This window comes from Staurois parvus, unplaced genomic scaffold (genome assembly GCF_062004578.1).
Source record: "Staurois parvus isolate SC_StPar_1 unplaced genomic scaffold, SC_StPar_1.0 ptg000134l, whole genome shotgun sequence".
Taxonomy (NCBI): domain Eukaryota; kingdom Metazoa; phylum Chordata; class Amphibia; order Anura; family Ranidae; genus Staurois; species Staurois parvus.
Genome location: NW_028317930.1, coordinates 260071 through 279643, shown reverse-complemented (window position 1 = coordinate 279643; position 19573 = coordinate 260071). Strand labels below are relative to the sequence as shown.

General features: G+C 43.8%; 1 protein-coding gene across 4 annotated transcripts in view; it reads right to left on the bottom strand.

The window, feature by feature from the left end:
- The window catches only part of MLX (MAX dimerization protein MLX), a 138716-nt gene that overhangs the window by 53568 nt on the left and 65575 nt on the right, over window positions 1–19573 (bottom strand). The gene's annotated exons all lie outside the window — the stretch shown is intronic.

The following is a 19573-nucleotide window of genomic DNA, read 5'->3' as shown; positions in this document are numbered from 1 at the left end:
ATTCAAACTCAAACATTCACTATATAAACTGAAAAATGTTTGAAGATTTTGCTTTCCTTTGAATCACTTAATTAATATTTAGTTGTATAACCACTGTTTCTGAGAATCTGTGTTGCATGGAGTCAACCAACATCTGGCACCTGTGAACAGGTATTCCAGCCCAGGATGATTGGACTACATTCCACAGTTCTTCTCTATTTGTCGGTTTTGCCTCAGAAACTGCATTTTTGATGTCACCCCACAAATTTTCTATTGGATTAAGATCCGGGGATTGGGCTGGCCACTCCATAACATCAATCTTGTTGGTCTGGAACCAAGATGTTGCACGTTTGCTGGTGTGTTTGGGGTCGTTGTCTTGTTGAAACACCCATTTCAAGGGCATTTCCTCTTCAGCATAAGGCAGCATCACCTCTTCAAGTATTCTGATGTATTCAAACTGATCCATGATCCCTGGTATGCGATAAATAGGCCCAACACCGTAGTATGAGAAACATCCCTATATCATGATGCTTGCGCAACCATGCTTCACTGTCTTCACAGTGTACTGTGGCTTGAATTCAGTGTTTGGGGGTCGTCTGACAAACTGTCTCCGGCCACTAGACCCAAAAAGAACAATCTTACTTTCATCAGTCCACAAAATGTTGCGCCATTTCCTTTTAGGCCAGTCAATGTGCTGTTTGGCAAATTGTAACCTCTTCAGCACGTCTTTTTTTCAACAGTGGGACTTTGCGGGGGCTTCTTGCAGATAGCTTGGCTTCACATAGGCGTCTTCTAATTGTAACAGTACTCACAGGTAACTTTAGACCTTCTTTGATCTTCCTGGAGCTGATTGTTGGCTGAGTCCTTGCCATTTTGGCTATTCTTCTATCCATTCGAATGGTAGTTTTTTGCTTTCTTCCACATTTTTCAGGTTTTGGTTGCCATTTTAAAGCATTTGCGATCATTTTAGCTGAGCAGCCTATCATTTTCAGCACTTTTTATATGTTTTCCCCTCTCCAATCAACATTTTAATCAAGGTACGCTGTTCTTCTGAACAATGTCTGGAACGACCCATTTTCCTCAGAATTTCAGAGAGAAATGCACTGTAACCAGCACGTACAACATTTGCTGCCTTCCTTCCTTAAATAAGGGCAATAATTGCCACCTGTTTTTCAAAGAATGAATGACCTCACTAATGGAACTCCACACTGCTATTATTTTGAACATGCCTCTTTCAATTAGTGATTCAATTACACAGAATCATCAGCATGCATGTCATGACTGTTGGGTCTGTTGGATTTCTATTACTCTACTACACCTGCTAGTAAATTATTTGCCATGTAGAAATATCATTTCTACCAAAAACAGTGATTGATCAGGTTAGTGATGTCTGACTGCTATTATTTTGAACACAACTGTATATGCCACTTCATATAAGCATTCCGTATATCAAATAACTGGACTACAAGATATAGTATTTATGAGTCTGCTTTCTTAAAACAGGCCAACAGCCTGTCTCAGAGGCTTCTAATGAAAGCTACACTTGTGACTCCTAGGTGCTATATTAGCTCTCAAGTGCCATTATCACATAGTTACATAGTTAGTTTGGCTGAAAAAAGACAAAAGTCCATTCAGTTCAAAAAAAAAAAAAAAGTTATAATCCTATGACCACAATTGATCCAGAGGAAGGCAAAAAAAACCCAGCAACGCATGATCCAATTTGCTCCTGCAGGGAAAAAACTCCTTCCTGATCCCCCGAGAGGCAATCGGATATTCCTTGGATCAACTTTACCTATAAATGTTAGTAACAAGTTATATTATGAGCATCTAGAAAAGAATCCAGGCCTTTTTTTTTTAAAGCAATCTACTGAGCTGGTCAAATCTTGAAGGAGTCTATTCCACATTTTCACCGCTTTTACTGGGGACAAAGAAGTCAAATTTATTAAATACCTTCTTTAGCTCTGTGTATACAAAGGAGCATGGGGAGCGCTTGTCCATAATGGGCATGGTATTGACACAGCTCCAGATTATCAATTGGCTCACAATATGATCCAGAAATATTTACTGTGAAGAAACCTTTCCGTATTTGGAGATTAAATCTCTTTTCCCCCCAGACGCAAAGAGTGCCCCCTTGTCCTCTGTGATGACCTAAGAGTGAATAACTCTACACCGAGTTCACTATATGAACCACTGATATATTTATACATGTTGACCATATCCCCCCCCCCTCTTAATCTCCTTTTTTCAAGAGAGGATAAATTCAGTTCCTCTAATCTTTCCTCATAGCTGAGCTCCTCCATGCCTCTTATCAGTTTGGTTGCCATTTTCTGCTTTTCTACAGTTCCCCAATGTTCTTTTTGTGAATTGGTGCCCAAAACTGAACTGCATATTCCAGATGAAGTGTTACTAATGATTTGTACAGGGGTAAAATGATATTTCTCTCTCTGGAGTCTATACCTCTTTTAATACAAGAGAGGATTTTGCTTGGTTTAGAAACCTCAGCTTGGCTTTGCATGCTATTATTATTATACAGGATTTATATAGCGCCAACAGTTTGCTCAGCGCTTTACAATATAACGGGAGACAATACAGCAACAATACAGTTCTATACAAGAGGGAAAGGAGGGCCCTGCTCCTTGGAGCTTACAATCTAGGAGGGAGGGGTTAGTGGTACAAAACGTAGTAACTGTGGGGGATGGACTGGTTGGAAGAGTAGAAGATTCCACTATTAGCTGAGGGCAGGATAGGCTTCCCTGAAGAGATAGGTTTTCAGAGATCGTATAAAAGTGAGCAGAGTAGGCAATAGTCTGATAAATTGGGGTATAAAGTTCCAGAGGATGGGGGAAGCTCTGGAAAAGTCCTAGAAATGAGCATGGGAGGAGGAGACAAGGGAGCTAGAGAGAATGAGATCTTGCGAGGAGCGGAGAGTACGGTTTGGGTGATATTTAGAGACAAGATCGTTGATATAATTAGGGGCAGAGTTATAAATGGCTGTATACGTTATTGTTAATGTTAACGTTTTGAATTTTATCCGTTGGGCAATGGGAAGCCAGTAAAGGGATTGGCAGAGAGGGGTGGCAGATACAGAATGGTTAGTAAGGTGGATAGGTCTGGCAGCCGCATTCATGATAGACTGAAGAGGGGATAGCCTGCGATTCGGTAGGCCAATGAGGAGGGAGTTGCAATAGTCAAGGTGAGATATAACAAGGGAATGAATGAGTTGCTTAGTGGTTTCCGTGGTTACGAACGGGCGTATCTTGGAGATGTTGCGGAGGTGAAGTCTACAAGATTTGGACAGTGATTGGATTTCGGGGTGAAAGGACAGATAGGAGTCTAGGATTACACCTAGTACCCTGGCATGAGGGGAGGGAATGATGATCTTGATGGAGAAGTCAGGGGAGGGGGCACGGGCTGGGGGGAAATACTAAGAACTCAGTTTTTGAAAGACTGAGTTTGAGGAAGTGGAGTGACATCCATGCCGATATGTCGCTTAGTAGGTTAGTAATGCGAGAGGAGACTGAAGAGGTGAGGGGTAGAAAGATAAATTTGTGTGTCATCAGCATAGAGATGGTACTTAAAGCCATGGGAGTTTATCAAGTGACCAAGGGAGGAGGTGTAGATGGAGAAGAGAAGGAGTCCAAGGACAGAACCTTGAGGGACCCCTACAGAAAGAGGGAGTGAAGAGGAGGAGGCAGCCTTATAGGTAACGCTGAAGGAGCGCTGCGATAGGTAGGAGGAGAACCAGGAGAGAGCAGAGTCTCTGAGATCAAGAGAGTGGAGTTTGAGGAGGAGGGGATGGTCAACCGTATCAAAAGCCGCAGAGAGGTCAAGTAGTAAGAGTATGGAGTAGTGGCCATTGGTTTTAGCTGTTAGTAGATCATTAGTGAGTTTTAGTAGGGCAGTTCCAGTGGAGTGGAGTGAGCGAAAGCCAGACTGTAAAGGGTCAAGAAGGTTGTTGTCGGTGAGGTGGGAGCTCAGGCGATTGTAAACTAAGCGTTCCAGGAGTTTAGAGGTAAATGACAGCAGGGAGATGGGTCTTAAGTTGTTCAGGTTGGTGGGGTCCAGGGAGGGCTTTTTAAGTATAGGAGTGATGTGCGCGTGCTTTAGAGGGGAGGGGAAGGCACCAGTAGAGGGGGAAAGATTGAAGATGTGAGTGAGGGAGCATAGGATGGAAGAAGAGGGTGACTGTAGTAGTTGTGTGGGGACAGTATCCAGGGGGCAGGTAGTGAGACGGGCTTCTGAGAAAACCTTAGTGACCTTTTCAGTAGTAGCAAGGTCAAAAGAGGAAAGTGTTGAGGGAGGTTTAGTATAAGGTATGGTAAGTGGGATGGATGTCTGTGCAGTGGCGACGACCCTACGAATTGCGTCAATCTTATTTTTGAAATGATTTGCAATCTCGTGAGCAGTGAGTGAGGTACTGGGTGGAGGTGGAGAAAGTAGGGAGGTGAAAGGTAGAGAAGAGACGACGAGGACTGGATGACAAGGTATTAATAAGAGTGACAACGTAGGCTTGTTTGGCAGCATGAAGGGAGGAGTTGTATGTTAAGAAAGCAGATTTATATCGGGTGAATGCTTGCTGGGATTTGGTTTTACGCCACAATCACTCCAGCGCACGACTATGTCGTTTAAGATTTCTGGCATCGTCAGTCTGCCAAGGTTGTAACAGTTGGGGCCTGATGCTTCGTGTTGTTAGAGGAGCAAGTGAGTCTAATGCGGATGAAAGCGAACTGTTGTAGACAGGAGTGGCCAGGTCAGGACAGGGGAGAGATACCATGCCCATTATGGACAAAAGCTTCCCTATGCTCCTTTGTATACACAGAGCTGAAGAGGGTATTTAATAAATGTGCCTTCTCTTTGTCCCCAGTTACCCACTCTAGATTATTTTGTAAAGGGCCTACATGCTCAGTCCTGACCTTTTTACTATTAATATATTTGAAGAATTTGGGGGGGTTTGTCCTGCTATATTTTGCAATCTGATGTTCATTTTCAAGTTTTGCAGCCTTGATTTCCTTTTTATATATTCTGTTATATGCTTTGTAATGTGTAAATGATGATAGCGTTCCTCCACTTTTATATTTAAAAAAAAAAGCTATTTTCTTATTATTTATAGCTTTTTTTTAACTTTGGCCGTAAGCCACATAGGTTTGATTTTTAGCCTTTTAAAATTGTTGCCCATGAGAATATATTTTGCAGTGTGTTCACATACAGTTCCCCACCCCCGGTGTGTGCTGCTTGTTTATAGCTAACAATAAATGACCTTGTTATGGTCACTGCTACCCAGATGTTCTTTTATATGGAAATTCATAATAAGCTCTGCATGGTTTGAGATGACCAGATCCAGCAGCAGATCATTCCTAGTTGGGGCCTCTATGAACTGTACCATAAAATTGTCCTGTAGTAGGTTTATAAATTTTTGTCCTTTAATTGTTCCTGCAGTGCCATTACTCCAGTCAATTTTCGGGTAGTTAAAATCCCCTATTATTATCACTATCCCAGCCCTTGCAGGCCTTTCAATCTGTGCAAAGAGCTGAGTCTCAACTTTAACACTAGATGGCCTAGAACAAACTCCAACAATTACCTCTATAGTACACACCCTCATATGCAGTTCCACCCATAATGATTTAGCCTCATCACACTCTCCATCAACTAGGTCCTCTTTCACACTCGCTCTGAGATCACTTCTCAGATAGAGACAGACACCACCACCTTTCCTTTTTTGCCCTGTCTCTCAGAAAGAGAACATAGCCAAGAATATTAATCCCTTCACGCCTAAGGGTAAAACCAATCTTAACGCCTAAGCACAATTTTGCAACTTTGACATGTATTAGTAAACCATACATATCATCACAACTACTTTGTACATCCAGGTGGATTATAGCTTGTTTTTTTCAGGACAAATTGGGCTTTCAATTGGTGGTAAATGGTAATGGATATCTTCTGATATTTGTTTTGTTTTTATTATCAAAAGAAAACTGGCCCAATTTTTTTAAATGTAACAAAGTGTTTCTTGTTACTACCATAACCTACCACCAAAGAACAACCCAAAATACATTTTTCAGCTCTTGATGATTGCAGCGATACCAGATATGTGTATATTTTTTTTACCTAAAACACACTGACACTGATACCAATTTAAAAAACTAAACAAAAAAAAATGACCTTTGACCCTGACGCAAACACTAACCCTGGCACTGAACTAGCTCAAACCTTGATCCAGGTATTTTTTTTCCTCTTTAATTTTTTTTAATATTTATCTTTTTTTTCTCTATGCAAGAGAGAGATACAATGTATCTCTCTCCTCAATTCAGAGAGATAAAAAAAAAACACAAGGGGGCGGGCTACCAATCAGAGGCTATCACAGCAATCACGTGACCCAAAATCAGGACTCCCGGGTCCCAGTCGTTAGAACGGGACTCGGGGCTCGCGGCTCTCAGTGACATCCTGGTCTTTGTGACAGGTACGCAGCCAGGTACGCAAATATGCGGCCCCACGGAAAAAAGCCCAATTCTGTGAGGCCACATATTTGTGCGATATCGTCATGAAGGAGTTAATGGCCCAGTCATATGAAGAATGAAGCCAAGATTCAGCAAAACCAACTAAATCACAGTTCTCTTCATACACCAGAGCTTCCAGTTCACCTATTTTGCTTTGCAGACTTCTTGCATTGGTGAACAAACACTTTAATGCATTGACAACTTTTGCACACGTATTTGGCATATTTTTTATTTTCGTACAAATGGTACCAATTCCAATGGTTGTTTGTAACATGGGCATCTTATCACCTGCCATAGCCCTCCCCTCATCTTTCCTCATTTCACCCACCAATAAGGACTGACCTGTCTGATCTTTCTACCCCGTAATAATCGAATTCAAACCACTTCTCCTCCAATTTCATTAAGTGGCCAGTGTCTTCTTATACCCCCTGAGATTGAATAGTTTATTCCCTATGTTATATTCACTACTGAGTTATTTGTATATTGCTGCCAAATCTCTCAAGCCTCTCTTCTCCAGGGAGAATATGTTTAATGTTTGTAGTCTTTCCTCGTAACTGAGGTCCTCCAGTTCCCTAATTAACTTTGTTACCCTTCTCTAGGCTCTCTCCAGCTCAAGCACATCCTTCCTGAGGACTGGTGACCAGAACTGAACAGCATACTCCAGATGTGGCTGGATCAGAGTTTACCATTCTATGTGGAGGTGAGATGTAATTTGGAAACAGAAAGGTCTGTGGAAACCTTTCGTGGATTTCACCAAAGCTTTTAAGGTGAAACACTACAAATTGAGGTTTGCTGGCATTTACGATTGTGTATGTACCTGGACAGAAAACTGGTTACAGGAGCACATCCAGAAGGTGCACTTCCAGATAAATCTTCTGTATGGTTGGGAATTGTAAGTGGGGCACCCCAAGGTGTTGTCCTGGGAACAATTCTGTTTAACTTGTTCATAAATGATTGGGGTTGGTGTAAATAGTTAAATCTCAGTGTTTTCTAACGATACAGAGCTAAGCATGGCAATAACTTCACAACAGGATAAAGCAACTTTACAAGAAGACCCTAACATAAAGGGGTAGGCATCTACAAGGTAAATGAGGTTTAATATGGAAAAATGTAAAGTAATGCACTTAGGGGCTAAAAATATGAATGCAATTGCTTGCTAGAGGGAGAACCTCTTGGGGAATAGAGCATAGAAAGGAATTTGGGAGTCCTAGTAAATCACAGGATCAGTAATAGCATGCAATAATAAGTTGCATCAAATAATGCTAGAAGACTATTAGCGTGCATTAAAAAAGATATTTACTCAAGAGATAAAACTATGGTTCTACCACTTCACAACACTGGAATTGGAGAGAGCCCATAGAAAGGCAACAAAGCTAAAAAGGGGGTTGGGGGATCTCAGTTATGAAGAACAACTAAAAACATTAAACTTATTCCCCCTGGAGAAGACACGCTTAAGATGAGATATGATTACAATATGCAAATATCTAAATGGTGATTCTAGCATAGGGAGAAAACTATTCAGTCTTAGGTCTCTTAAGAAGAAACATGGCCAGTCAATGAAATTGGACAAACAGTATAAGGGGTTCTCTACTGTTAAGAGTGGTACACCTTCCACAGTTGGGGGTATCGATTATACTATGTCTCTATTTTATCATATTTTACATATTTTGGCTTTGGGACAGCATAAGATGCCAGATTAGGGGGGGGTGGGGATATGTTCTTGGTTTTGATTGGTGGTTTATGTATATATAGTCTGTATAGTCCCTACTGCACCCTTATCACGTCTTACGAAGGAGTCCTGTGTGGCTCCAAAATGTTGCACTTTTCTTTGTGATGTGATCTTTTTGGAATAAAAACCTTTTTTGGACCATATCGAGATCCGTGGTGTGCTGGCGAATATGTACGTTTGCCTATGATGTTTCCAGTCCCAGCTGGTAGTCGCTACAGCACCCTCCATTGATGAGCCATACTTCCAGGAATGTGTGTGAAGGGAATATAGTTATAGTCTGCATCTGGTTTCTCCACCCCTGGTGGCCGCCCAGATGTGGGTTTATCATTATATTGTGCCCAAATCATATGGGACACAACCACCATCGACCAATCCAACCGAGTGAGGCTTCCAACACTGTTGGCATCTGAGGAGACAACTTCTTCCCAATCTAACAGGAACCCCGGTTGTTTTTATAGCCAGGAGGAAATTGGCGCTATTTTATTTCACTCGGACAAGGACAAAGCTTTTGGGTCTGATACCACCAGACATATATTGTGAAATTAAACGGGTGAGAGACATGTTGACCTCGAATTGCACGGGCAGACATTATTGGAATATTTCAGGACAAAGAAAATCCCGAGGGGTTACTGCATAAAGAACCAACCGATGATTGGTCATCACAAGCGGGAGTTCTGCGAGAAATGGTGTGAGGTTTCAACACAAGATTCTCTGAACTATATGCAGATTGTCATCGAGGAAGTGAAAGTGAATGTCTAGTGAATAGAGAATAGTGAATAGAGTTATCAGCTCTTGAACTCTCTGTACAGGACAAGGACAATTTGTCCATGACGCTTCAGAAGATTGGTAACAAAATAATTGTTTACACCAAAAAACAGAAACAAGCTACATAGTTAGTCTGGCTAAAAAAAGACAAAAGTCCATCCTGCACCCACAGTTGATCCAGAGGAAGGCACAAAACCCCAGCAAAGCATGATCCAATTTGCTCCTGCAGGGGAAAGAATTCCTTCCTGATCCCCCGAGAGGCAATCTAATATTCCCTGGATCAACTTTACCTATAAATGTTAGTAAACAGTTATATTGTGTATCCAAGAAAGAATTCAGACTTTTTTTTTTAAAGCAATCCACTGAGCTGGCCAGAACCAACTCTTGAGGGAATCTATTCCACATTCTCACAGCTCTTACTGTGAAGACACCTTTCCGTATCTGGAGATTAAATAAGAGTGCCCCCTTGTCCTCTGTGATGACCTAAGGGTGAATAACGCTACACCGAGTTCACTATATGAACCACTGATATATTTAAACATTTTGATCATATCTCCCACCTTAATCTCCTCTTCTCAAGAGAATAAATTCAGTTCCTCCAATATTTCCTCATAGCTGAGCTCCTCCATGCCTCTTATCAGTTTGGTTGCCCTTCTCTGTACTTTCTCCAGTTCCCTAATGTTCTTTTTGTGAGTTGGTGCCCAAAATTTAACTGCATATTCCAGATGAGATGTTACTAATGATTTGTACAGGGGTAACATGATATCTCTCTCTCTCTGGAGTCTTTACCTCTTTTAATACAAGAGAGGATTTTGCTAGCTTTGAAACCACAGCTTGGCATTGCATGCCATTATTAAAGCTTGTGATCTACCAGAAGCTAACCGAGATAGACTAGTCAATCAAAACTACCAAGTGGGCCGGGTGTATCCTTGGCTGACTGGCTCAACCTGCCCATGGAGAAGGCTTCGTCCACTGACTAAGAACGATCGACAGTCTACATCTGAGAGCGACTGTCCGAATGAAAATCCCACCACAGATAGTGAGGCTGGGCCATCTACAGGAATAACTTCTTCTACAAATATTACTAGTAAACACTTTTTTCCAGTGGTCAGTAGAAACAGCGACCCAGGAGGGGTATCAAGAGGCCACAACGTCCTCCCACCACGCAGCAGCAGATGACGGGGAACCAGACATAGCCGATAATCAATCTCTCCTCTAGACCCATCACCAACAGTGAGTCAAGACTTCTTTCTAAGGGCTTGTCATTTTGCCCTCTCAGCAGACTGAACACATTTGATTTTGAAATAGAAATGTTCAAATTCGAACAGACACTGAAAATCAAGCAATTCTTTCACACATAGCCCAACCCACGGTCTACATCAATATCTACCCTTTTTAGACTGAAAAGTAAATTTGCACCTCCAGGACAGTTCCATTCTATTGACAGTTATACACAAAAAAACAAATATGTCTTCAATAACATCCCTAGAAATAACTGCACTAACTTGAGCTCTGAGGAGTTTGCGGCATTAAGGTCCTTAAGGGAAGACAAAAACATTATTATAAAACCAGCAGACAAGGGTGGGGGGTATTGTGATCATGGATTACACTGATTACTGGGTCGGTATGCTCTCCATGCTAGCGGATACCATGAGTTATGCGTCATGAAAGAGGGATCCCTCACAAGACACCAGGATGATGAACCTGATTGACAATGGTCGTACTACTGGTTGGATAACCGATGGGATGCTGAATATCTGTTTAATGACCATCCCGCATACCGGTGATCTATGAACTACCAAAGATCAATAAGGGGACTACTCCACTGAAGTTCAGACCAACTGTTTCCAGCACTGAGGCTATTACCCAACCATGAGACCAGTTTATAGAATCTCACTTACAACCCCTTGTCAAGGAACTACCAGCCTATATTTGGGATACCAATGATTTTCTAGATAAAGGGCCTGTTCCTCATTTCAGGGAGGTTGGAAACGATGGACATTACATCCCTCTATACATGCATACCTAATAACGCAGGTCTACATGCAGTTGGACATTTCCTGACCAAATGGGGCTCCTCTGACTTACCAAATGAATATATTATAGAATGCCTTGAGTTTATTCTTACAAATAATCATTTCAAATTTGAGGGCAAAACATACACACAAATCCTAGGTACTGCTATGGGTAGCTTGGCGGCTCCTACATTTGCAAACCTGTTTGTAGGTTACTTGGAGAAATGTCACATACCCATCCACTTTATTCACTGAGCATGTGAAAGGCTGGATGAGGTATATAGAGGACATCTTTCTTATTTGGACGGGCAGTCAGAATGATTTCTATATATTTGTCAACTTTCTATATATTTGTCAACTTTCTGAATGTGTTTCCAGGTGATTGTGTTTAACCCTGAAATTTCAGCATGCCAGATCGCTTTTCTTGATGCAATGATCACAAACACCCACGGTACCATTGCTACATCCCTTTGTACTAAACCTACTGATAGGAACACATTACTCTACTTTCATAGCGCACATCCTGCTCATCTACACAGGAACTTGCCCATTTTGCAATTTACAGGCTTCAACTGTTCTGGGGAGGCTGTCCACAAGGTTTAGGAGTGTGTCTATGGGAATGTTTGACAATCCTTCTAGAAGCGCATTTGTGAGGTCCGGTGCTGATGTTGGATGAGAAGGCCTGGCTCCGCTCTAATTCATTCCGAAGGTGTTTTTTTTGTTGTATTTTTATAAATGTTAATATTACAATATACAAACATTATTCCAGTTACAAATACAAATCTTCAAGAGAGAATACATTTTACCTATTTTTCTAAAGCACCCCCAATTTCTCACATTTCCTTTTTACTATTTTCTTTTTCTTCTTGTTCCTCTGTTGTTCCTTCTATCTACACCTCTCTTTTTCCACCTTCCTATCTGTTCCCTTCCTTCAGGGCCCTCTTTCCTTTCATTTAACTTTCACTATAATTTATATATAAACTCACACCATCTTTCCCATGTTTTTTTAAAATTTTCAATCTTATCCTCTCCAATATGATATTAGTTCTTCCATCCTGTATATATATTCCACTCTATAAATTGAATCTTTTATTTCTGGGGTCTCCTGCACCTGCAAAAATCTAGGGATCAATCCTTTGGCTGTATTTAGCAAATGGAAAAGCAGCATGCTCTTATATTTTTTCACTGTAAACTCAGTATTATGGGTTAAGCAAACCCAAGGGTCTCTCAATATGCTGGATCGGTATCTGTTCCTTTGTGCAAGGAGGAACAGGAGGAGCACTGCCAGAGCCCTACAAAATGACTTCCAGCAGGCTACTGGTGTGAATTTCTCAGACCAAACAATCAGAAACAGACTTCATGAAGATGGTTTGAGGGCCCAACGTCCTCTAGTGCACCCTGTGGTCACCACCGGCACCACAGAACTTAATTGGCATTTGCCATTGAACACCAGAATTGGCAGGTTTGCCACTGGCTCCCTGTGCTTTTCACAGATGAAAGCAGCTTCACCCTGAGCAGTGGGCAGATGTGAAAGGCAGTGGCAGTGGCAAGTGGCAGATGTGAAAGGGTCTAGAGAAGCCATGGAAAATGTTATGCTGCCTGTAACATCATTTATCATGACCGTTTTGGTGGTAGGTCAGTGATGGTCTGGGGAAGCATATCTATGGAGGGACACACAGACCTCTACAGGCTAGACAATTGCACCCTGGCTGCCATTAGGTATTATTATTATTATAATACAGTATTTATGTAGCGCCAACAGTTTGCTCAGCGCTGTACATTATAATGGGAGACAATACACGACACAGTACAATAACAACACAATGCGATACACGAGGGATTCGAGGGCCCTGCTCCTTGGAGCTTACAATCTAGGAGGGAGGGGATAGTGGTACGGGAGGAATAGCTGTGGGGGATGGAGTGGTAGGAAGAGTGGAGGAGATCGGCAATTAGCTGAGGGCGGGGTAGGCTTCCCTGAAGAGGTGGGTTTTCAGGGTGTGCCTAAAGGAGAGGAGAGTAGGTGACAGTCTGATGAATTGGGGTAGGGAGTTGCAGAGGATGGGGGAAGCCCTGGAGAAGTCCTGGAGACGGGCATGGAAGGAGGAGACCAGGGAACTAGAGAGTAGGAGGTCTTGTGAGGAGCGGAGAGTACGTTTTGGGTGGTATTTGGATATCAGATCAGTGATGTAGTTTGGGGCAGTGTTATGGACAGCTTTGTACATCAGTGTTAGCATTTTGAATTTTATCCGTTGGGCAATCGGAAGCCAGTGGAGGGATTGGCAGAGGGGGGGTGGCGGATACGAAGCGGTTAGTAAGGTGGATGAGTCTGGCCGCAGTATTCAGGATAGACTGAAGCGGGGATAGCCTGTGGTGAGGTAGGCCGGTGAGGAGGGAGTTACAGTAGTCAAGTCGTGATATGATAAGGGAGTGAATGAGTTGCTTAGTAGTTTCCGGGGTTAGGAACAAACGTATTTTGGAGATGTTGCGGAGGTGGAGTCTACATGAGTTTGTCAGCGATTGGACCTGGGGCTGGAAGGACAGATTGCAGTCTAGGATGACACCTAGTACTCTGGCTTGCGGGGTGGGACTGATGGTGGCATTGTTGGTCGTGATGGAGAAGTCGGGGGGGGGGGGCTTAGGGGTAAAACTAGGAGCTCGGTTTTGGAAAGGTTCAGTTTGAGGAAGTGGAGTGACATCCAATCCGATATGTCGTTCAGTAGGCTAGTGATTCGGGCAGAGACTGAAGGGGTGAGGCGAGGGGTAGAGAGATAGATTTGCGTGTCATCGGCATAGAGATGGTAGTTGAAGCCGTGAGAGTGTATCAGTTGGCCAAGGGAGGAGGTGTAGATGGAGAAGAGAAGGGGCCCGAGGACAGAGCCTTGAGGGACCCCAACAGAGAGGGGGAGTGAGGGGGAGGTGGCAGTGTTATAGGTAACACTGAAGGAGCACTGTGATAGATAGGAAGAGAGCCAGGAGAGAGCGGAGTCTCTGAGGCCAAGAGAGTGTAGTTTTCTGAGGAGGAACGGGTGGTCGACCGTGTCGAAAGCCGTGTAGAGGTCGAGGAGTAGGAGGAGTAGTGGCCATTAGCTTTGGTGGTTAGCAGGTCGTTGGTGAGTTTGAGTAAGGCAGTTTCGGTGGAGTGTACGGGACGGAAGCCAGACTGTAGGGGATCAAGGAGGTTGTTGTCGTTGGGGTGGGAGCTTAGACGATTATAGCCTAAGCGCTCAAGCAGTTTGGATGTAAATGGCAGCAGGGAGATGGGTCTAAGTTTGTTCAGGTCGGTGGGATCCAGGGAGGGTTTTTAAAGTATGGGAGTGATGTGCGCTTGCTTCAGAGGGGAGGGGAATGCGCCAGTAGAGAGGGAGAGATTAGAGATGTGAGTGAGGGAGCGTAGGATGGAGGAGGAGGTGATCGTAGGAGTTGTGAGAGGACAGGGTCGAGGGGGCAGGTGGTGAGGCGGGCTTCAGAGAAGACCTTAGTGACCTTTTCAGTGGTAGCAAGGTCGAAGGAGTGGAGTGTTGAGGGGGTTTTCGTGTGAGGGAAGCTAGGTGGGGTGGAAGTCTGAGCAGTGGTGATGTCCCTACGAATTGCGTCAATCTTTTTTTTTGAAGTGGTTGGCAATCTCATGGGCAGTGAGTGAGGTACTAGATGGAGGTGGGGGCGGAGAGAGTAGAAAGTTAAAAGTAGAGAAGAGCCGGCAAGGACTGGAGGAGAGGGTATTGATGAGGGTCACAAAGTAGGCTTGCTTGGCAGCGTGGAGGGAGGAAGTGTAGTTGAGGAAGGCAGATTCATATCGGGTGAACGCTAGTTGGGATCTGGTTTTGCTTTGTAGTCGCTCCAGTGCACAACTGCGTCGTTTGAGATTTTTGGTATGATCAGTCTGCCAGGGCTGAAGCGGTCGGGGTCTAATGCTTCGTGTGGTCAGAGGCGCTAACGAGTCTAGAGCGGTTGACAGCGAGTTGTTATAAACAGTAGTGGCCCGGTCAGGGCAGGACAGGGGAAAGATACTATCGTAAAGTTGATCAGCTGCAGAGTGGAAGGGGGCAGGGTTCAGGTTGCGGAGGTTTCAGCTGGTGATAGTTTTACATTTGGAGGGGTAGGTTTTTGAGGACGAGGAGACGGAGAAGGTAATAAGGTTGTGGTCAGAGAGAGGAAAGGGGGTGTTTGTGAGGTTGTGGGGAGTGCAGAGATGAGAGAAAACAAGGTCCAGGATGTTCCCGTCGGAGTGGGTGGTGGACTGTATACACTGTGCTAGTGTAAAAGAAGAGGTTAAGTGGAGTTGGGATGTAGCCGGGTTATTGATGTTGATAGGAATTTGAAGTCTCCAAGGATGATGGTGGGTAGCTCGGAGGAGAGAAAGAAGGGTAGCCAGGCGGAGTAGTCGTCGAGGAAGCGGGACACGGGTCCAGGAAGCCGATAGATTACAGCAATCCTCAGAGGGGTTGGAGAGAATAGTCGGATGCAGTGGGCCTCAAAGGAAGAGAAGGATAGAGAGGGGGGGTTTTGGAGGACTCGGAAGGTTCTCAGCGGTGACAGGAGCATACCAACCCCACCACCTTTTCGACCGCTGGGTCTGGGTGAGTGGGTCCAGATGAGACCTCCATAGGAGAATGCCGCAGGGGAGGTAGAGTCAGTGGCTGGGATCCAGGTTTCAGTGATCGCTAGGAGGTTGAGGGAGCGGGAAACAAAGAGGTCGTGGATGGCGGTGAGTTTGTTGCAAACCGATCGGGCGTTCAGGAGTACACACGAAAACGGGGAGGTGGTTTTGGGGAGCAGAGGGACAGGTATTAGATTGAGGGGGTTGCGGCAGTTCGTGGAAGTGGGAGGGTGCCTTGTGGGTGAGAGAGGTGGTGCAGGACCAGGGTTCGGAGAGATGTCCCCTACGGTTAGAAGAGTGAGAAAGGTGGCATGGGAGAGGGATGTACAAGACCGCGTAAATCTACCAGTGGTGGTGTGCGGGTCAGTGGGAGAGTGGATTATTAGGAGGAGGTGGTGAGAGCCGTAGAGGGGAGAAGGAAGCAGTGAGGGCGCAATTTACAGTTGTTTGGGAGGAGCAGGGGGATATAGAGAAGAGATTTTGAGAACGGAGGAGAGGAGATTGAGGAGGAGTAAAGGAGGCATTTTAGGAAGGTAAACGGAGTGGCGGACAGGTGAGGTGGGAAGTTTCTCAGGGTGCTTGGTTTCAGATAGTCTAGCGTGCAGCAGCGTATCTCGTCACTGTGTATTCCTGTAGCTAGAGTTTTTGTGCTTATGTGCTTATGTATTGGACCCATTGTCAGACCCTACGCTGGTGCAGTGGGGTCCTGGGTTCCTCCTGGTGCACGGCAATGCCTGGCCTCTTGTAGCGAGAGCATACAGGCAGTTCCTGGAGGATGAAGGAATTGATACCATTGAATGGACCCCATGCTCACTTTACCTAAATCAAATAGAACGCCTCTGGGATATCATGTTTTGGTCTATCAGACGCCTCAGACTGTCCAGGAGCTCAGTGATGCCCTGGTCCAGATCTGGGAGGAAATACCCCAGGACACCATCCGTTGTCTCATTAGGAGCATGCCCCGACGTTGTCAGGTATGCGTACAAACACATGGGGGCCACACAAACTACTTAGCACTATTTTGAGTTGCTGCAAAATGAACTAGCCTGCTGCATCATTTTTTTCACTTTGATTTTCGGGGTGTCTTTGAAATCAGTCCTCGGTAGGTTGATAATTTTAATTTCCATCAAACGATGGGGCATCCTTATGTTCCTAACACATTACCCAGTCCAATATCCGTATAGCTATCCAGCATATTTTTCCCCAATGAGATCTGATATGTTTTCAAAGTGTTCCTTTAAGTTTCTGGAGCAGTGTACATATTACCTTGTGTTAACATGTGCAGCAATGTACAGTCAGGTCCATAAATATTGGGACATCAACACAATTCTAACATTTTTGGCTCTATACATCACCACAATGGATTTGAAATGAAACAAATAAGATGTGCTTTAACTGCAGACTGTCAGCTTTAATTTGAGGGTATTTACATCCAAATCAGGTGAACGGTGTAGGAATTACAACAGTTTGCATATGTGCCTCCCACTTGTTAAGGGACCAAAAGTAATGGGACAATTGGCTTCTCAGCTGTTCCATGGCCAGGTGTGTGTTATTCCCTCATTATCCCAATTACGATGAGCAGATAAAAAGGTCCAGAGTTCATTTCAAGTGTGGTATTTGCATTTGGAATCTGTTGCTGTCAACTCTCAGGATGAGATCCAAAGAGCTGTCACTATCAGTGAAGCAAGCCATCATTAGGCTGAAAAAACAAAACAAACCTATCAGAGAGATAGCAAAAACATTAGGCGTGGCCAAAACAACTGTTTGGAACATTCTTAAAAAGAAGAAACGCACCGGTGAGCCCAGCAACACCGAAAGACCCAGAAGACCACGGAAAACAACTGTGGTGGATGACCTAAGAATTCTTTCCCTGGTGAAGAAAACACCCTTCACAACAGTTGGCCAGATCAAGAACACTCTCCAGGAGGTAGGTGTATGTGTGTCAAAGTCAACAATCAAGAGAAGACTTCACCAGAGTGAAAACAGAGGGTTCACCACAAGATGTAAACCATTGGTGAGCCTCAAAAACAGGAAGGCCAGATTAGAGTTTGCCAAACGACATCTAAAAAAGCCTTCATAGTTCTGGAACAACATCCTGTGGACAGATGAGACCAAGATCAACTTGTACCAGAGTGATGGGAAGAGAAGAGTATGGAGAAGGAAAGGAACTGCTCATGATCCTAAGCATACCACCTCATCAGTGAAGCATGGTGGTGGTAGTGTCATGGCGTGGGCATGTATGGCTGCCAATGGAACTGCTTCTCTTGTATTTATTGATGATGTGACTGCTGACAAAAGCAGCAGGATGAATTCTGAAGTGTTTCGGCCAATATTATCTGCTCATACTCAGCCAAATGCTTCACAACTCATTGGACGCCGCTTCACAGTGCAGATGGACAATGACTCAAAGCATACTGCAAAAGCAACCAAATAGTTTTTTAAGGGAAAGAAGTGGAATGTTATGCAATGGCCAAGTCAATCACCTGACCTGAATCCAATTGAGCATGCATTTCACTTGCTGAAGGCAAAACTGAAGGGAAAATGCCCCAAGAACAAGCAGGAACTGAAGACAGTTGCAGTAGAGGCCTGGTAGAGCATCACCAGGGATGAAACCCAGCGTCTGGTGATGTCTATGCGTTCCAGACTTCAGGCTGTAATTGACTGCAAAGGATTTGCAACCAAGTATTAAAAAGTGAAAGTTTGATTTATGAATATTATTCTGTCCCATTACTTTTGGTCCCGTAACAAGTGGGAGGCACATATGCAAACTGTTGTAATTCCTACACCGTTCACCTGATTCGGATGTAAATACCCTCAAATTAAAGCTGATAGTTAAAGCACATCTTGTTTGTTTCATTTAAAATCCATTGTGGTGGTGTATAGAGCCAAAAATGTTAGAATTGTATAGATGTCCCAATATTTATGGACCTGACTGTATATGCCTGACGACAAGCGCCCGCCGGCTCCATGGGGAGGGACTCAAATCAATAATTTAACAACCCTTTCCAGAACCTACTATATGATAAATGGAAAACACCAATATGATGCTCCCCATATATATCAAACAAGAACTGGTAATAATATAAACCTACCCTTGCTTATGGGGGTCTTACCTTTAATATCAAAATCCTGAAACTTAACAGTCTTCAAGAGAAGAAATAAACATCACATAACAACCCATCTCCATTGTATTATTTAGTCTATAACAGCCATGTATTCCCCTCTAGGGACTGAATCATATCCACATATGTGAATCTAAGAAAAAAAGTAGAATTCTAATCTAAAAACCATTAATGGTCTAAAGTTAGTAATACAGACCTCCAAAACTTTTGGACATCAATAAAAAGAGTTTACCTTGAATTCCATTCCAATTAGCACACCACAAGCACTTGTAAAGCACATGGTCAAAATGTGAAACAGAAAGAAATTTCAGCTGGGGGAAGGCTATATATAGTCAAGGTGTTCCAATTAGTCCCTCCCCGAGGTCACCTCCACAATCCGGGGAGGGGAAAAAAAAACAACAACAAAAAAAAAATCACAAAATTACTGAGGTATGGAGGCGGGCTCCTCCTCCTGTTCAAAGGGCATGGAATGACATCCACAACCATAAGCCCGTGTCCTAATGAGCTGCTGGGGCAATTCCGACCACACCCCTTTCCCCAGTGCAGCCGGCCAATGAGATCGGCTCCAGCAGGTTGAGGCCGGACCGGGGGATGGCATAGACCCGGTAAAGGTAACCAGTGGTGCATCCGGCTGCAGCCAAAAAAAGGGGGGGGGGAAAGGAAACTATGAAAACAAAAAGGGGGAACTGGATGACATGGACTCAGCAACACACAATGCCGCCCGACAACATAGTTACATAGTTAGTCTGGCTCAAGAAAGACAAAAGTCCATCCAGTTCAACCATTAAAAAAAATTAAAATGTTATAATCCTATACCCACAGTTGATCCAGATGAAAGCAAAAAAACCCAGCAAAGCCCTTCTGTGTCCATG